This window comes from Ranitomeya imitator, chromosome 4, assembly GCF_032444005.1.
Source record: "Ranitomeya imitator isolate aRanImi1 chromosome 4, aRanImi1.pri, whole genome shotgun sequence".
In the NCBI taxonomy this organism is placed as follows: domain Eukaryota; kingdom Metazoa; phylum Chordata; class Amphibia; order Anura; family Dendrobatidae; genus Ranitomeya; species Ranitomeya imitator.
This window is the reverse complement of record NC_091285.1, coordinates 233588621-233607567: the sequence shown is the minus strand read 5'-3', so window position 1 is coordinate 233607567 and position 18947 is coordinate 233588621.

Genomic DNA, 18947 nt, shown 5'->3' with positions numbered 1-18947 from the left:
CAAGATGGCCGCGGATCCGGGTCCTGCAGGGAGGGAGGTGGCTTCACAGAGCCTGCTCAGAGCAGGCACTGTGAAGCAGCCTGCACTGCTCTCAGATCGGTGATCTGACAGAGTGCTGTGCAAACTGTCAGATCACCGATCTGTGATGTCCCCCCCTGGGACAAAGTAAAAAAGTTAAAAAAAAAATTTTCAAATGTGTAAAAAAAAATAAAAAAAATATTCCAAAATAATGAAAAAAAAAAAACTATTATTCCCATAAATACATTTCTTTATCTAAATAAAAAACAAAACAATAAAAGTACACATATTTAGTATCGCCGCGTCCGTAACGGCCCGACCTATAAAACTGGCCCACTAGTTAACCCCTTCAGTAAACACCGTAAGAAAAAAAAAAAAAACGAGGCAAAAAACAACGCTTTATTATCATACTGCCGAACAAAAAGTGGAATAACACGCGATCAAAAAGACAGATATAAATAACCATGGTACTGCTGAAAACGTCATCTTGTCCCGCAAAAAACGAGCTGCCATACAGCATCATCAGCAAAAAAATTAAAAAGTTATAGTCCTGAGAATAAAGCGATGCCAAAATAATTATTTTTTCTATAAAATAGTTTTTATCGTATAAAAGCGCCAAAACATAAAAAAATGATATAAATGAGGTGTCGCTGTAATCGTACTGACCCGAAGAATAAAACTGCTTTATCAATTTTACCAAACGCGGAACGGTATAAACGCCTCCCCCAAAAGAAATTCATGAATAGCTGGTTTTTGGTCATTCTGCCTCACAAAAATCGGAATAAAAAGCGATCAAAAAATGTCACGTGCCCGAAAATGTTACCAATAAAAACGTCAACTCGTCCCGCAAAAAACAAGACCTCACATAACTCTGTGGACCAAAATATAGAAAAATTATAGCTCTCAAAATGTGGTAACGCAAAAAATATTTTTTGCAATAAAAAGCGTCTTTCAGTGTGTGACGGCTGCCAATCATAAAAATCCGCTAAAAAACCTGCTATAAAAGTAAATCAAACCCCCCTTCATCACCCCCTTAGTTAGGGAAAAATTAAAAAAATGTATTTATTTCCATTTTCCCATTAGGGCTAGGGTTAGAGTTAGGGCTAGGGTTAGGGCTAGGGTTAGGGCTAGGGTTAGGGTTAGGGCTAGGGCTAGGGTTAGGGTTAGGGTTAGGGCTAGGGTTAGGGCTAGGGTTAGGGCTAGGGTTAGGGCTAGGGTTAGGGTTAGGGCTAGGGTTAGGGCTAGGGTTAGGGTTAGGGCTAGGGTTAGGGTTAGGGCTAGGGTTAGGGCTAGGGTTAGGATTAGGGTTAGGGCTAGGGCTAGGGCTACAGTTTGGGTTGGGGCTAAAGTTACAGTTAGGGTTTAGATTACATTTACAGTTGGGAATGGGGTTGGGATTAGGGTTAGGGGTGTGTCTGGGTTAGAGGTGTGGTTAGGGTTACTGTTGGGATTAGGGTTAGGGGTGTGTTTGGATTAGGGTTTCAGTTATAATTGTGGGGTTTCCACTGTTTAGGCACATCAGGGGCTCTCCAAACGCGACATGGCGTCCGATCTCAAGTCCAGCCAATTCTGCGTTGAAAAAGTAAAACAGTGCTTCTTCCCTTCCGAGCTCTCCCGTGTGCCCAAACAGGGGTTTACCCCAACATATGGGGTATCAGCGTACTCAGGACAAATAGGACAACAACTTTTGGGGTCCAATTTCTCCTGTTACCCTTGGGAAAATACAAAACTCGGGGCTAAAACATATTTTTTGTGGGAAAAAAAAGATTTTTTATTTTCACGGCTCTGCGTTATAAACTGTAGTGAAACACTTGGGGGTTCAAAGTTCTCACAACACATCTAGATTAGTTCCCTGGGGGGTCTAGTTTCCAATATGGGGTCACTTGTGGGGGGTTTCTACTGTTTAGGTACATTAGGGGTTCTGCAAACGCAATGTGACGTCTGCAGACCATTCCATCTAAGTCTGCATTCCAAATGGCCCTCCTTCCCTTCCGAGCTCTGCCATGCGCTCAAACGGTGGTTTCCCCCAACATACGGGGTATCAGCGTACTCAGGACAAATTGGACAACAACTTTTGGGGTCGAATTTCTCCTCTTACCCTCGGGAAAATACAAAACTGGGGGCTAAAAAATAATTTTGGGGGGAAAGATTTTTTTTTTAATTTTCACGGCTCTGCGTTACAAACTGTAGTGAAACACTTGGGGGTTCAAAGCTATCACAACACATCTAGATGAGTTCCTTAGGGGGTCTAGTTTCCAAAATGGTGTCACTTGTGGGAGGTTTCTACTGTTTAGGTACATTAGGGGCTCTGCAAATGCAATGTGACACCTGCAGACCATTCCATCTAAGTCCTCATTCCAAATGGAGCTCCTTCCCTTCCGAGCCCTCCCATGCGCCCAAACAGTGGTTCCCCCCCACCTATGGGGTATCAGCGCACTCAGGACAAATTGGACAACAAATTGTGGGGTCGAATTTCTCCTGTTACCCTCGGGAAAATACAAAACTGGGGGCTAAAAAATAATTTTTGTGGGAAAAAATTTTTGTGTTATTTTTACGGCTCTCCATTATAAACTTCTGTGAAGCCCTTGGTGGGTCAAAGTACTCAGCACACATCTAGATAAGTTCCTAAGGGGGTCTACTTTCCAAAATGGTGTCACTTGTGGGGGGTTTCAATGTTTAGCCACATCAGGGGCTCTCCAAACGAAACATGGCGTCCCATCTCAATTCCAGTCAATTTTGCATTGAAAAGTCAAATGGCACTCCTTCGCTTCCGAGCTCTGCCATGCGCCCAAACAGTGGTTTACCCCCACATGTGGGGTATTGGCATACTCAGGACAAATTGTACAACAATGTTTGGGGTCCATTTTCTCCTGTTACCCTTGGTAAAATAAAACAAATTGGAGCTGAATTAAATTTTTTGTGAAAAAAAGTTGAATGTTCATTTTTATTTAAACATTCAAAAAATTCCTGTGAAGCACCAGAAGGGTTAATAAACTTCTTGAATATGGTTTTGAGCACCTTGAGGGGTGTAGTTTTTAGAATGGTGTCACACTTGGGTATTTTCTATCATATAGACCCCTCAAAATGACTTCAAATGAGATGTGGTCCCTAAAATAAAATGGTGTTGTAGAAATGAGAAATTGCTGGTCAACTTTTAACCCTTATAACTCCCTAACAAAAAAAAATTTTTGTTCCAAAATTGTGCTGATGTAAAGTAGACATGTGGGAAATGTTACTTATTAAGTATTTTGTGTGACATATCTCTGTGATTTAATTGCATAAAAATTCAAAGTTGGAAAATTGCGAAATTTTCATAATTTTCGCCAAATTTCCGTTTTTTTCACAAATAAACGCAGGTACTACCAAAGAATTTTTACCATTGTCATGAAGTACAATATGTCACGAGAAAACAATGTCAGAATCACCAGGATCCATTGAAGCGTTCCAGAGTTATAACCTCATAAAGGGACAGTGGTCAGAATTGTAAAAATTGGCCCGGTCATTAACGTGCAAACCACCCTTGGGGGTAAAGGGGTTAATCCTAGCAAACAAATCAGTAAGCAAAGGCAAGGGGTATTGAAATTTAACCGTGATCTTATTCAAGAGGCGATAATCAATACAGGGTCTCAAGGAGCCATCCTTCTTGGCAACAAAAAAGAACCCCGCTCCCAACAGTGAAGAAGATGGCCGAATATGCCCTTTCTCCAAAGACTCCTTAATATAGCTCCGCATGGCGGTATGTTCAGGCACAGACAGGTTGAAAAGTCGGCCCTTAGGGAACTTACAACCTGGAATCAAGTCAATAGCACAATCACAGTCCCTATGCGGTGGAAGGGAACTGGATTTGGGCTCATCGAATACATCCTGGAAGTCAGACAAAATCTCAGGAACTTCAGAAGAGGGGGAAGAGGAAATTGACATCAAAGGAACCTGATCATGAACCCCCTGACAACCCCAACTAGTCACAGACATGGATTTCCAATCTAACACCGGATTATGTAGCTGCAACCATGGAAAACCCAGCACAATATCATCATGCAAATTATGCAACACCAGAAAACGACAATCTTCCTGATGGGCTGGCGCCATGCGCATGGTCAGCTGTGTCCAAAACTGAGGTTTATTTTTAGCCAATGGTGTAGCATCAATGCCCCTCAAAGGAATAGGGTTCTGCAAAGGCTGCAAGGGAAAACCACAACGTCTGGCAAATTCTAAGTCCATTAAGTTCAGAGCGGCGCCTGAATCCACAAATGCCATGACAGAAAATGATGATAATGAGCAGATCAAGGTCACGGATAACAGAAATTTAGGTTGTATAGTACTGATGGCAACAGAACTAGCGATTCTCTTAGTACGCTTAGGGCAATCAGAAATAACATGAACAGAATCGCCGCAGTAAAAACACAACCTATTCTGATGCCTGAATGTTTGACGTTCAGCTCTAGACAAAATCCTATCACACTGCATAGGCTCAGGGCTCCGCTCAGAGGGCAACGCCACAGTGTGCACAACTCTGCGCTCGCGCAAGTGCCGATCAATCTGAATGGCCAGAGACATAGAATCACTCAGACCAGCAGGCGTGGGGAACCCCACCATAACATCTTTAACGGATTCAGAAAGACCCTCTCTGAAAATTGCCGCCAAGGCATCCTCATTCCACTTAGTCAGTACAGACCATTTTCTAAATTTCTGGCAATACAATTCTGCCGCTTCTTGACCTTGACACAGGGCTAAAAAGGTTTTTCAGCCTGATCCACAGAATTAGGCTCATTATACAACAACCCCAATGCCTGAAAGAACGAATCAACATTAAGCAAAGCAGGATTGCCAGATTCCAGGGAAAATGCCCAATCCTGTGGGTCACCACGCAGCAGAGATATGATGATTCTAACCTGCTGAATAGGATCACCAGAAGACCGGGGTCTTAATGCAAAAAACAGTTTACAGTTATTTTTGAAACTCAAAAATTTGGATCTGTCACCAAAGAATAAATCAGGAGTGGGAATCTTAGGTTCTAAGGCAGGAGTTTGAACAATGAAATCTGAAATACCCTGTACCCTAGCAGCAAGCTGATCCACCCGAGAAACTAACTCCTGAACATTCATGTTAATACTAGACTCCGTAGCCACCCAGAGGTAAAGAGGGAGGAAAATACCAAACAGGCTAAGGAAAAAAAAATGGCTCAAAAGCTTCCCGCCCTTCTTCTGAGATGCAATTAACTCATTGTTGGCCAGTTGTACTGTTATGATCTGGTGGCCTAGGAGCAGCATGAGACGGACTCTGGAGAAGGTGGTCCCTGTACTGACCACAAACCCTGAACCTAGCAGCGCAACTAGAAGTAGTCATGGGGGGTACCTAACACTCCCTAGACACCTTGGCACAGCCTAAGATCTAACTACCCCTAAAGACAGAAACAGGAAACCTATCTTGCCTCAGAGAAAATCCCCAAAGGATAGATAGCCCCCCACAAATATTGACTGTGAGAGGAGAGGGAAATAACATACGCAGATATGAAATCAGATTTTAGCATAGGAGGCCATACTAGCTAAAAAGAAAGAATAGAACAGAGTACTATGCGGTCAGTATAAAAACACTAGAAAATATCCACCGCAGAAAATACGGATCACCACATCTGACTAAAGACATGGGGGGTATATCTGCATCTCCAGAGAAATATCTAGGCTGCAAAAAATCCTTCACAGACTAAGCTGGACAAAACAAAAACATGAAAATGCACAGAACTATAAAGTCCACTGCAGGTGGACAGCAAAAACCAAGCCAGGACTTATCTTTGTAGAAAAGCACAGCAAACTGGAGAGACCAGCAGGGAAGTGAATCCTTCCAGAACAATGGACAACTGGCACTGACTAAAGAATCCTGCAAAGCTATATACCCCAGTCAGTTTTGCAATTAGTAGATACACCTGTCCACTCCTGCAGTCCAGGCACAACTGCATTACCCTCTACAACCACCGGAGGGAGCCCAAAAGCTGAATTCACAACATTAGCGGCTCTCTACAGACAGACTTAATACCTTTCATTGTTGCTCCACAGCTATATTAGAATATTACTATTCATGCCCTAAGGCGTGGCGGCTCTACTGTGAGTATGACACATATGCCCCTACCCTCCCTCCTTTACTCCTGTCCCGCTTACCCTTATTTCTTCTTACACCATATTAGGCACGTTCCGTGCCATATTTGCAGGGATCAGCATGGTACGTTATTTGTCTTCTGTTATACCGGCGTTCTCATTTACTCACTCTCACCATACTTCGTACTTAGCGGGGCTGTTTGCCTTAATACCACTGCTATAAATATGGTATGATCATATATAATGATGGAGCGCCCCCAGACGCATGGTCGCGGGTGACTCGGTACCGGTCCTCTTTGGCTCAGTTCTGGGGTTGTCACGGTGGCTGGACCCAGTCCGTGACCCTGCTAAGGGGCGTCCAATGAAAGGTGATGGTGCGTGGTGCAAGGTGCGAGGAATAACGAGGACACAGGGTTGCAGTCTCTTTACCTTTTACTGAAGGTTTCAGGATCCTCAATCCAGAGCACAGTTAACAGGGCTGTCTGAGACCGGCCGGTCCGAAGGCACATCCAGAGTTCACTTTGCAGGTGGAAATCAGTGCCTACCACTAGCGCCTGTGTATTGTAGTTCTTCCCTGCTGGGCATTCGGGATAGTCCTCACAACTTCTGTTCTCGTTCTTTCTAGATCTTTCTCTCTCCGTCCCCCAGGTTTGTTATGGCTAGGACGCACCTTTATGACAGGTAGGCCTAGAATTATTCTGGGACCCTAGAGACGCCCCTCTCCCACGATTGCCTCCTATGTCCTTCTTAGGTGATGTAAGGTAGACAGCCAACCTGTAATTAACTGTCCTGCCGCTGTTTGAAGTAATGCGTGGAGACTGTTACTTCCTCGGTGCTCCGGCCACCGGCTACGCGCCTCAGTAGGATGTTGCCGTACTCCGGGCACGACTCTGTGCTTTGATCTCGTTTCTCACTGTCCACAATATCCTTCGCTTCGTGTCCTGTCTTTAGATACCACCGCAAGGTAGTGCAGGCGCGGTTCCGTAACAATCTGTCCTTTCGGCTAGGTACCTGCCAGATTCCCAGTTCTGACAGGTCCTCCCTGGAGCTCTCCCAGGCTGCGTTCTGTCTAACTTCCTGTCCAACCAATAGTTTTACCAGTGTGAGGAGTGACCTAATAAATAGTGCCTTTTGCTCCCCCTAGTGGCTGGAGTGTGAAGTGTAATGTGTGCTGTGATACCTGGTCAGATGAACTCCTTTAGTGCAATCAAACATAACATCACCCTCCTTAGCGGCAGAGCGACATTACTGCAATGACCAGGTCTCTGGGGCGCTGCAATGACCTAGTCTTCTATCGATCTTTTATTGTTGTTTGTTGCCATTTTGTATATACTTTCTTTATTTTGTACTGGCTGTACCTTATATTTTGTTTATCTTGAGTTATGTTATTGTAGTGACTGAGGAAAGTCCTTACGGACTGAAACGTTTCAAGTGCTACAAATAAATCAAATCTATCGATGCTTAAGTTGAGTGAATGACTGCCTTCTGGACATCTGCCAAGTCGTCAGTCTTCCCCATGAATGTGGAGCCTACTGAAACATACTAAGGGACCTTTTAAACACTTAGGAAGCTTTTGCAGGTGTTTTTGCTAATTATTCTAATTTTCAAAGATAATGACTTTTCTATTTTTATTGGCTGTAAGCCATAATCATCAACATTAACAGAAATAAACACTTGGGAAAGATGTGGGCTCAGCAACAGAGCCCACATCAAAGGGGGAGACACGACATGTACAGTACATGTATGGAGCATGTCGTCAAGGGGTTAAGGTCCCAACAAAGAGGTACACCTTGTTACTGGCTTTTGGGCTCACATGAATTGGCAGATTTGTGTGCTAAGTGCCTTCTTTATTTATCATGATTTCTACAGCAATAATGTAGTTATATCCTACAACTAAAAGGAGTAGTAACAACCCATAACGCATTTAAAAATGCAAAAAGTAACAATTTTATTAAATATATATCAATACAAATCAATAAACATAACATGGACAAGGTACACGCAGAGCAGAGCCAACGCGAAACGCGCGTCGGGGCTAGCTGGACGGACACTGGCACATATTTATGGGTAAGAAAGACATGGGTTATGGATTGTTTTTGTGCCCACTTGGGCTAATGGTTTAGTTGCACCTTATACTGGCAGTATTAAGCTAGGCACTATGCACTTTCAGATGCCAGAACAGTCGTCCCTGTTTAGTATTTAGAGGTGATAGACCTCGGCTATATCTTATTACCCGTGTGGAACTTTTAGTGTCGTCGGTCCTACTTACATATGCTCTGCGTGTACCTTGTCCATGTTATGTTTATTGATTTGTATTGATATATATTTAATAAAATTGTTACTTTTTGCATTTTTATATGCGTTATGGGTTGTTACTACTCCTTTTAGTTGTAGGATATATCTGGTAGTGGAGTTGCTCCCTGTTACTGATGTCCATTCCTAGGGTATATCCCTATGTGAGATTCTTGTGTGGTATGCATCAGTGGTATTTATATATAGCAATAATGTAGTTCCAGTATCAATATTCAATGTTTTAGAGTGCAGCTTTAATTTGTTGGTAATTTAACAAATGGTTCAGGAGAACAGTAATATAATGTCTAAATCCTACACCTGATGTTAGGGATTTCCATCAACAGATATTTCTCAACAGTGGTAAATGTGATTTATATGTGATAGTATACTGTATATAAGAATAGACACTGAGAGCAGCTCTGAAACAAACATGCTGAGTACAGTATGATCCTCTACGCTTTTTCAGTGGGACAAGACACACGCAGTTCAAAGCCCACTTACTGTCACGCTATTCACACTGATATGTAAAAATTGTGGGCATAATATAAGAAGCAGTTAAAAATAATAACAGTAATCACAAAACAACACACACCGAAGCTGATGGGAGTGACATGATAGTGCTGGCAAGGGATGCCTCCTCACAGATTATATCAATTGTGGAACAAAGGTGAAAATCAGCCTATTGTGTCACTTGACAGGCTCAATAATGAACCTTTTCATTAGACCAGCTTGTGTCCCTGTTCTGACTCACATCGTTATCTGGATGAAAGGACTTATTAACCTCCCAAATGACCTTTATAGAAGATATGTTGTTATATTTAGCTATGATCTTTTGGTTTTTCAGCAATATTCTTAATTCTAATCATTCAATTATTTATTAAATATCTGACATAACTATCAAGTTCTCTGCTATCAATATAGGGGATATTTCATAGTTATAATTTCTTTGTTTTTCTTTTTTCTCCCATAAAATCTAAAAACTAAATTGTTTCCATAGATAGAGTGATAAAAACTGATGAACAAATGTCTTTGAAAATAGCAATGCACAATAAGTAACTGAAAATCTAGCGAAAGAATACAAAATACAGACAGAATTGTATCACTGTCCAAGTCAAATAATACAATAAGCATGGTTGAATATGGTATAAGACATATAATATAATGGAGGGCTTTTACCTTATTAGCAACATTAGCATATTGTAAGTGGAGTAAGACTAGTATTGTCATAGTACCGCCTATAGTTATGTCAGCATATTGATGATATAATAAAAAAAGAGAGATGTGTAACACTCAGCTGACAGAATACCTGGTTCGCCAGTGAAAAATAAATGAATTGCATCTTCTCTTTAGAGATTTCAGGCTTAAAACACCATTTATCTAAGTTCCCTGCACTTAGGGTACCGTCACACTATAACATTTCGATCGCTACGACGGTACGATTCGTGACGTTCCAGCGATATCGTTACGATATCGCTGTGTCTGACACGCAGCAGCGATCAGGGATCCTGCTGAGAATCGTACGTCGTAGCAGATCGTTTAGAACTTTCTTTCATCGCTGGATCTCCCGCTGTCATCGCTAGATCGGTGTGTGTGACACCGATCTAGCGATCTAGCGATGCGATCCAGCGATGCGTTCGCTTGTAACCAGGGTAAACATCGGGTAACTAAGCGCAGGACCGCGCTTAGTTACCCGATGTTTACCCTGGTTACAAGCGTTAAACTAGAAAAAAACAAACAGCACATACTTACATTCTGGTGTCCGTCAGGTCCCTTGCAGTCTGCTTCCAGCACTGTGACTGCCGGCCGTAAAGTGAAAGCAGAGCACAGTGGCTGTGCTTTCACTTTCACTTTACGGCCGGCAGTCAGTGAGTACGGGAAGCAGAGACGGGTAACTAAGCGCGGTCCTGCGCTTAGTTACCCGATGTTTACCCTGGTTACCCAGGGACCTCGGCATCTTGGTCGCTGGAGAGCGGTCTGTGTGACAGCTCCCCAGTGACCACACTACGATTTACCTACGATCACGGCCAGGTCATATCGCTGGTCGTGATCGTAGGTAAATCGTATAGTGTGACGGTACCCTAAGTCATATATTTAACAGTCTCCATCATCGTGTTATCAGTGCCGCTTTGATCAGTCTTCTGCAGATTGTTAGATTTCAGATCACTCCAGTGTTTGCTAAACTATCCAAAAGTCATCACTAAATGTCAGTCTAATAAAGCCAGAACAAGGCTCTGATATATTGAGAGCTTGTGACCAATACCTGTGATTTACGGTCAGTCAGAAGATGGCAGAACGAGACCAGAGCGGAAAAGCAGAAGAGCTGAAGATGGCGGCTGGTAGGTATAATACTATGGACAGGGAACTTCAATTAGTTGCACCACTCTAGCACTGAAATAAAACAAACTAGAATTGTGACATGGCACTACAATATATGGTATACAAGTAGGATCCTATCCTAGAAGACAATTTCTACTTTTAAAACATTTGGAGTGCAGGCAATCCAAAAGGTTAAACATTTTGGTCAAACGACCTTCATCAGTATAACAGATTGCAAGTGATAATATTGTGTAGTGATATTTATCAGGCCGCTTCACCAATGCCTCTACCTTGTGGCAGTCATAGCACTGGTTACCCATCGGCAGCAGAACACAATACAAACTCATTTCCATCATCCACAAAGCTCTCCAAAGTTCTGCACTGCTCTGTATCTCATCCCTCATTTCTGTCAATCACCCTCCCTGTGTTCGCAATTCTACAACTGATCTAAGACTAACATCCTCCATAATCTGCATCTTTCACCTACGTCTGTAAGTCTTCACTTGTGTTGCGCCAGTTTTCTGGAATGCAGTATCCCAAGCGATCCGACTAAATGTGCTTTAATAACACATCTGTTTAGTCAAGCCTATCAGGTCAACTCACTAACCTAAAGGTACCGTCACATTAAGCAACTTACCAATGAGAACGACAACGATCCGTGACGTTGCAGCGTCCTGGATAGTGATCTCGTTGTGTTTGACACGCAGCAGCGATCAGGATCCCGCTGTGACATCGCTGGTCGTCGCTAAAAGTCCGGAACTTTATTTGGTCGTCAGGTCGGCGTGATTCGTCCTGTTTGACAGCAAAAGCAACGATGCCTGCAATGTTTTTCCATGGAGCGAACAACCAGTGACAACGATAAGTACGTCACTGGATCGCTCCTGCATCGTTCTGCTGTTAGTGTTTGACGTCTCCTAGCGACCTAAACAGCGACGCTGCAGCGATCGGCATCGTTGTCTATATCGCTGCAGCGTCGCTTAATGTGGCGGTACTTTAAGGCTAGGGTCACATTGCATTAGTGCAATCCTTTTAGCGCTAGCGCTAGCGGATTGCGCTAATGCAATGTTTTTAACGGGGCCGCGTCCCGGGGTCTCGGTAACGTCCCCGCTCGCGCAGATCCCCGATCTGCGAGAGCGGGGAACAGACTGCGGGCGCGCCTCGGACGCTGCAAGCAGCGTCCGCGGCGCGCCAGGAAACACCGGCGCGTCGCTAGCGCGTGCCGAACATGGCACGCGCTAGTGCTGCGCGTTCCCATTGCCGTGAATGGGCGCGCTAACGGACGCGTTGCACGGCGTTAATTTCGCCGTGCAAAGCTGTCCGTTAGCGCGTTCCCATTAACGCAATGGGAACCTAGCTTAACTCTCTCCTGTTCCTTCCTAAATGTTAATCATTATCTGCTCCCTCCTATTCATCTATGACCACATCCTCCATGCACCCAATAGCACACAGTATCTGCACTGAGTCAGATCCTGGCTGATGACGGATCATTCAGCTTAATATGAAACCCTTATTTATTATAATGACGGCCGGACCACATATAATGGCACGTTCTACCTATGGTGTCCCACTATTTCCTTATAGATTGTAAGCTTGTGAGATCGGTCCTCACTGCTCCTGAAACTGTAGAAATGTGTTACATTGTATTAATTGTCTGTTCATGTCCCTACTTAATTATAAAGTGCTGCGGAACATGCTGGCACTATAGAAATGAAAATTATTATTAGTATTATTATTATGTGGCAGAACATGTGAATGATGCTGTGGGAAAACAGTATGCACTTAGTTTTTCTCACTGCTGAAATAAAAACAAAAATGCTGGAGTGGTGCTTGAAAAGAAAGCTATCATCAAAAACTGAACTACTGTTCAAATAAGGTTTTTGCGTTACCTATATACTGTTTTTTGAATGTGGAAATTTTGTTCCTATCACAGTCTTTATTAAAAACAAAGTTAGTAATCTTTCAGTTTTCACACAGGGGCATTTTTAGACTATAATGCTCTAATTTATCATTTGCGGGGGGTTTTAAGTCACTTTTTTTGTCTTGTGGTGCACTAAATTGTTCAAAATGGCTTGTCCTCCTTTTTTCTCTCTTTGGCCTGCTTGCAACTTTTTAGTAAAAAAAAATGCATATTTTCAAAATAGCATACCCTTTATATACTCGAGTATAAGCCGAGATTTTCAGCCCATTTTTTTGGGCTGAAAGTCCCCCTCTCAGCTTTTACTCAAGTCATACCCGGGGGTCGGCAGGTGAGGGGGGCGGGGGCTGTGTAATTATACTCACCTACTGCTGGCGCGGTCCCTGCACGTCCCTGCTTCTTCCAGCGCTGCAGATTCTTCCTATACTGAGCGGTCACATGGTACCGCTCATTACAGTAATGAATATGCGGCTCCACCTCCCATAGAGGTGGAGCCTCATATTCATTACTGTAATGAGCGGTAACTGTGACCGCTCAATACCGGAAGAAGATGCAGCGCCGGGAGAAGCAGGAACACAGCGCCAGCAGTAGGTGAGTATACGGGGAGGAGGAGCGCAGTGCTGCACGATATTTACCTCTCCTCGTTCCAGTGTTGCTCCGTCTTCATCGTCCTCTGGCAGTGACGCTCAGGTCAGAGGGCGTGGTGACGTGGTCAGTGCGCGCCCTCTGCTGAACATCAGTGCTGAAGACGGAGCCGCACCGGAACAAGGAGCAGGTAACTATTGAAAGTGCCGGGGGTCCTGAGCGAAGAGAGGTATGTGATTTTTTTTTATCGCAGCAAAAGCATATGGGGCAAGTGGCTGTACGGAGCATCTTATGGGGCCATAACACTTGTGCAGCACTCTATGGGGCAAGTGACTGTACGGAGCATCTTATGGGGCCATAACACTTGTGCAGCACTATATGGGGCAAGTGACTGTACAGAGCATCTTATGGGGCCATAACGCTTGTGCAGCACTATATGGAGCAAATGACTGTATGGAGCATCTTATCGGGCCATAACGCTTGTGCAGCACTATATGGGGCAAGTGACTGTACGGAGCATCTTATGGGGTCATAACGCTTGTGCAGCATTATATGGGGCAAATATCTCTATGGAGCATCTTACGGGGCCCTTATTAACCTTTATGCAGGATTATATGGGGCATATTTTACTATGGAGCATCTAATGGGGCCCATCAAACTTTATGGAGCATTATATGGGGCTCCTGATTCAATATGGATATTCAAAAACACTTAACCTACTGATGTCTCAATTAATTTTACTTTTATTGGTATCTATTTTTACTTTTGAAATTTACCGGTAGCTGCTGCATTTTCCACCCTAGGCTTATACTCGAGTCATTTTCCCAGTTTTTTGTGGCAAAATTAGGGAGGTCGGCTTATACTCGGATCAGCTTATACTCGAGTATATACGGTAAGTAAAATCACTCCGACAGGGGAACTGGAGTACAGTTGTGCCAAAGGTTTGCAACTTTTTAAATAAGTCTCATCTGATGCATTAATCTAAAACATTTGGAAAAGCCACATTGACCAAAAATCAGAAAACTAACGAAACAATAAAAGACAAGTTTTAAAAAGCCACAAATTGTGTGATGAATTTGTAACAAAACAAAGTGTTACTAAGAAGGATTCACACCAAAAAACTGTGATGATGACACCTCTAAACACAGCTGATAACACAGAATCCACCTGTCACGATTCCCCTGACCGCTGTCACCACTGGGTCAGGATTCACACCGTGACCGTCACCCCTACGTCACGGATCAGGGTGACTTTAGGCCAACAGACGGCTATCACATGTGCAGGGGGGCTTATCTTAGTTATCCCTCCACTGCTAACAATGTGATGAAAAACCACACACAAGGCTATTGACCTCTTAGTTTACAGCAGGGGCTTATTCTAGGTATCCCACTGCTTTTCTATATACCACGAACTGCAGGGATTTATGTATATCCCGCTTACAGTTCCACTTAACACTTGCAGCTCTCTGGCGCCCCCCTTACCCTCAGGTCAGATTAGGTACTGCACCCTGGGTAATTAGTCGCCAGAAAGGCTGCCTGCTATGTACTGGCTATTGGGCACGCTGCAGCGACGCGATAACTACTCCCACTCAGGCAGGAACAATAATTATTAAAGCCGCAGCCGCTACCACATAACCCAAAAGTCTGCACACTATCGGTATCACTGCCACCAGCTTCGATTAAACGGGTCCGAAGCTAACCCAACACAACAGTAACAGTAGCGTATTTCCCTTCAGAGACTTAGGGTACGGTTTAGAACAGGAGAACGAACTAATATATAATAGTATATCCCATTAAAAATAATTAGGCAATGCTTTATCAAAAATAGTTTATAAAGAGGTTATAAATGAGACAATTGCAAATATGTACATGGGTAATTATAACATAAAGGGAATAAATGAGAAAAGCAACACTTACATGTTTAAAGCATGACAAGCAACCAGGCTAGTGGAGTTTTTCCATACGTCCCAGCTCATTGGGACGTGAGCAGGGCTCTTCCAGGACAGGACAAGAAATCCAGCAGCAAGCGACTCCTCAGAGCCTGCCAGACACTTAAAACATTAAGGCTGTGACATCACAGAAAGGCTGGCTTATCCAGACCCTCCTCTCTCTACATTCTGCCTAAACTTTAAACTATTCTCTCTGATTTCTATAACTTCACTACAAAACATGTCAGCGTCCTAAAAAGCTCATCATTCATCTCAGATTAACGTGAGCATTCTAATGAGATCAAATATGTCCTATCTGGGATACATATTTACAGAGAAAACCCTACTTCTTTACCAGATGGAGTTAGAAACCCGAGTGTCATGAGATGTGTAGCTACACCGAGTGGGACTACGAATATATATTTTCGTATTTCTAGCTTAAATCGTTTGCCTAATATCTAACAAAAACTAAACAAAGAATCTTTCATGAATTTTTGGAGCCATTTTTCCTGTTCTAGCTGGACAAGAGCTTACACAGGAAATGCTAGTCGTAAATTCCGTTCGGCAATAAAACCTCTCTTCCCCCATACTCTCAGAGAAGGAAAGCCAGGAATTTGCAGCTACAAACTGTTGCTCCAAGAAGGGGGGCTTAGCCCACACAGGCTAGAGAACTACTTATGATATTTCATACCATATCGTGACACCTCCCCCTTTTGGTGTGCGCTAGGGAGGCAGGACCTGATGGTTCTCCTCCATGCGCACCTCAGCAGGTTCACCCTGGTGGGCCAACCCATCACCATTGCCATGATCTGGCTCCATGGTGCCTTCGCCTACCCGGTTTCCCAGGTAGTGAACCTCCCTCATGCCCATCTGACACTTTCCCGGCTTGATAGTCAGTCCTGCTTGGTGAATTCGCCTGAGCACCTCCTCGAGATGCTGCAGGTGTTCCTTCCAGGAGGGACTGAAGATGGCAATGTCATCCAAGTACGCCACGGCGTACGTCTCCAGTCCCTGAAGCAGGAGGTTGACCATCCGCTGGAAAGTGGCAGGGGCATTCTTCATGCCGAAGGGCATGACCGTGGACTCGTACAGTCCGAAGGGCGTGATAAAGGCGGACTTTTCCTGCGCCTCGGGGCTCAGGGGAATCTGCCAGTATCCTCGACTCAGATCCATTATTGTTAGGTAATCGGCGCCAGCTAACTTCTCAAGCAGCTCCTCCATGCGCGGCATTGGGTGCGCATCCGAGGCTGTGATGGCGTTGAGCCCCCTGTAGTCCACGCAGAACCGGGTGGTCCGGTCCTTCTTTGGCACGAGAACTACAGGTGATGCCCACGCGCTCTTTGACCGCCGAATCACCCCCAGCTGTAACATCTCATCGATCTCTTGGCGCATAGTCTGCTGCACCTGGTCAGAGATTCGATAGGGTGTTCGCCGTAGTGGGGCGTGATTCCCGGTGTCCACCTCGTGGACTGCTAACTCAGTCCTCCCAGGTCGGTTGGAGAACACGACCCGGAAAGGTTCCAGGGTGGTTTGCAACTGCACCCGCTGGGGTTCAGTTAACGAGGCGCTTACCTCCACATCCTCGATGGACCCATTGGCCTTGGCTTGGGCCAGCAAGTCCAGGAGGGTGTCTTCCTCACCGTCTTCGGGCAAGCTGCAGACCGGTAGGACGAAAGGTTCACGTTCGTGATGAGCCTTCATCATGTTGACGTGAAAGGCCTTTCGCCTACCCCGAGCGTGGTCAAGCGTGACCACGTAAGTGACCGGGTTGAGCTGTTGGTGGACGACGTACGGGCCCTCCCAGGCTGCCTGAAGCTTATCCGTTGGTACGGGGACCAGCACCCACACCTTTAGACCCACGTGGTAGGTCCGCTCCCGGGCGTTCTGGTCGTACCAGTGCTTCTGATCAGCCTGAGCCTGCGTCATGTTGTCATGCACCAACTGCGTCAAGGTCTGCATCTTGTCACGGAAGTGCATGACATACTCCACTATGGACACTTCAGAAGGGTTCGGCTCCTCTTCCCAGAATTCTCTTACCAACCCAAGGGGTCCCCGAACTCGCCTGCCGTACAGGAGCTTGAAGGGGGAGAACCCCGTCGAGGCCTGCGGAACCTCTCGGTAAGCGAACAGCAGGTGTGGGAGGTACCGCTCCCAGTCGCGCCCTTGAGTCTCAACCAGCATGCGTAGCATCTGTTTGAGGGTACCATTGAAGCGTTCACACAGGCCATTGGTCTGTGGGTGATACGCACTCGATACCAGGTGCTTCACCTGCATTCTCTTACAGAGAGCCTCCATTAGGCGAGACATAAATTGGGTCCCTTGATCAGTAAGCATTTCCCTGGGAAATCCTACACGTGAAAAGATGGCCAACAGGGCATCCGCCACCTTATCTGCCCTAGTTGACGACAGAGCTACTGCCTCTGGGTACCGGGTAGCATAGTCTACCACAGTAAGGATGTATTGCTTTCCAGAGCTGCTGGGGACGGCCAGCGGGCCCACAATGTCCACCGCGATCCTCTGGAAAGGCTCTTCTATCACTGGCAAAGGGATCAGGGGAGCCTTAAGAGCAGGCCCTGCCTTCCCCACTCTTTGACAGGTGACACAGGAGCGGCAGTAGTTTGACACATCTGTCCCCATCTTAGGCCAATAGAAGTGTTGAGACAGCCGGGCCTTAGTTTTGCTGATCCCCAAGTGTCCAGCTAGCGGGATCTCATGGGCAATCCGCAACAACTCACCCCGGAATTGCTGCGGGACGACCAGCTGTCTTTCCCTCAACCACTCCTTTTGTGATTCTCCGGGTACTGTCTCCCGGTATAACCTTCCTTGTTCCCAGAACACCCTCTCCTTATCAGTCACGGAGGTGGGCGTCTCGGCGAGTTGTCTCAAACTCTCTAGGCTCGCATCTGTGTGCAGAGCGGCCTGAAACTCCTGGCTAGGGGAAGCCAAAAGCGACGTCAGGGTCCCTTCCCCACGGGAACCCTCTTGGACCTGCTCTGGGTCCACCTCTGGTTCAGTCACAGTGGGGACTGAGGAGGGTCCGGAAGGCAGACAGTTATCTGCGTTCCGGGCACTCTGACTGCGGGTGACAGCAGCTACGTAGGCTGTCTCCCCGGGGATTTCTACAGGCCCATCAGCCGGCGCTGCTATGGGCTCTACCTCCCCATCCACCCCCAACACTCCAGGGGCTGGGCTACTTATGGGCCAGTTACCTTCCTCGGTGGCACTGGTCACTTTCATGGCGTCACCTTCCTCACGGTTCCCATGCATCTCCCCATTTCCTGTAGCACCGACACTTGCCCCTGTTAGGGGTTCCTCAGCCGTCTCACTCCGCAGAGCGACGTGGCTGGGCACACCTGTACCTATGGACACATTAACCTTCACAGAAAAATCATTATCAGGTTCAGCTGGCACAGGTACAACATTTTCACCATCAATCCTAGGGAAAAAATCATTAGTAGATGCATCAACACAAGATAAAGCATGGTCAGGTAACACATGCGATTTCCCATCATCATCATCAGGGTTAACTTTACCCTCATTAGTAGATTGGGGAGGGGTGTCAGGGACGTAGTATGCATACATCCTCCCCAAATCAGTCCCCAACAAAACATCAGTGGGCAAATTATCAGACAGCCCCACTTCCTTCACCCCGCTCCCAGCACCCCAATCAATAAAAACCCGGGCCATTGGTAAGGGACAGCTGATGCCCCCAATCCCAGTGACAGTTAGGGTTTTCCCCGGAATGATTTCTTCAGGGGCCGCCAGTTCGGGTCGGATGAGGGTTCGTTCAGCCCCGGTGTCC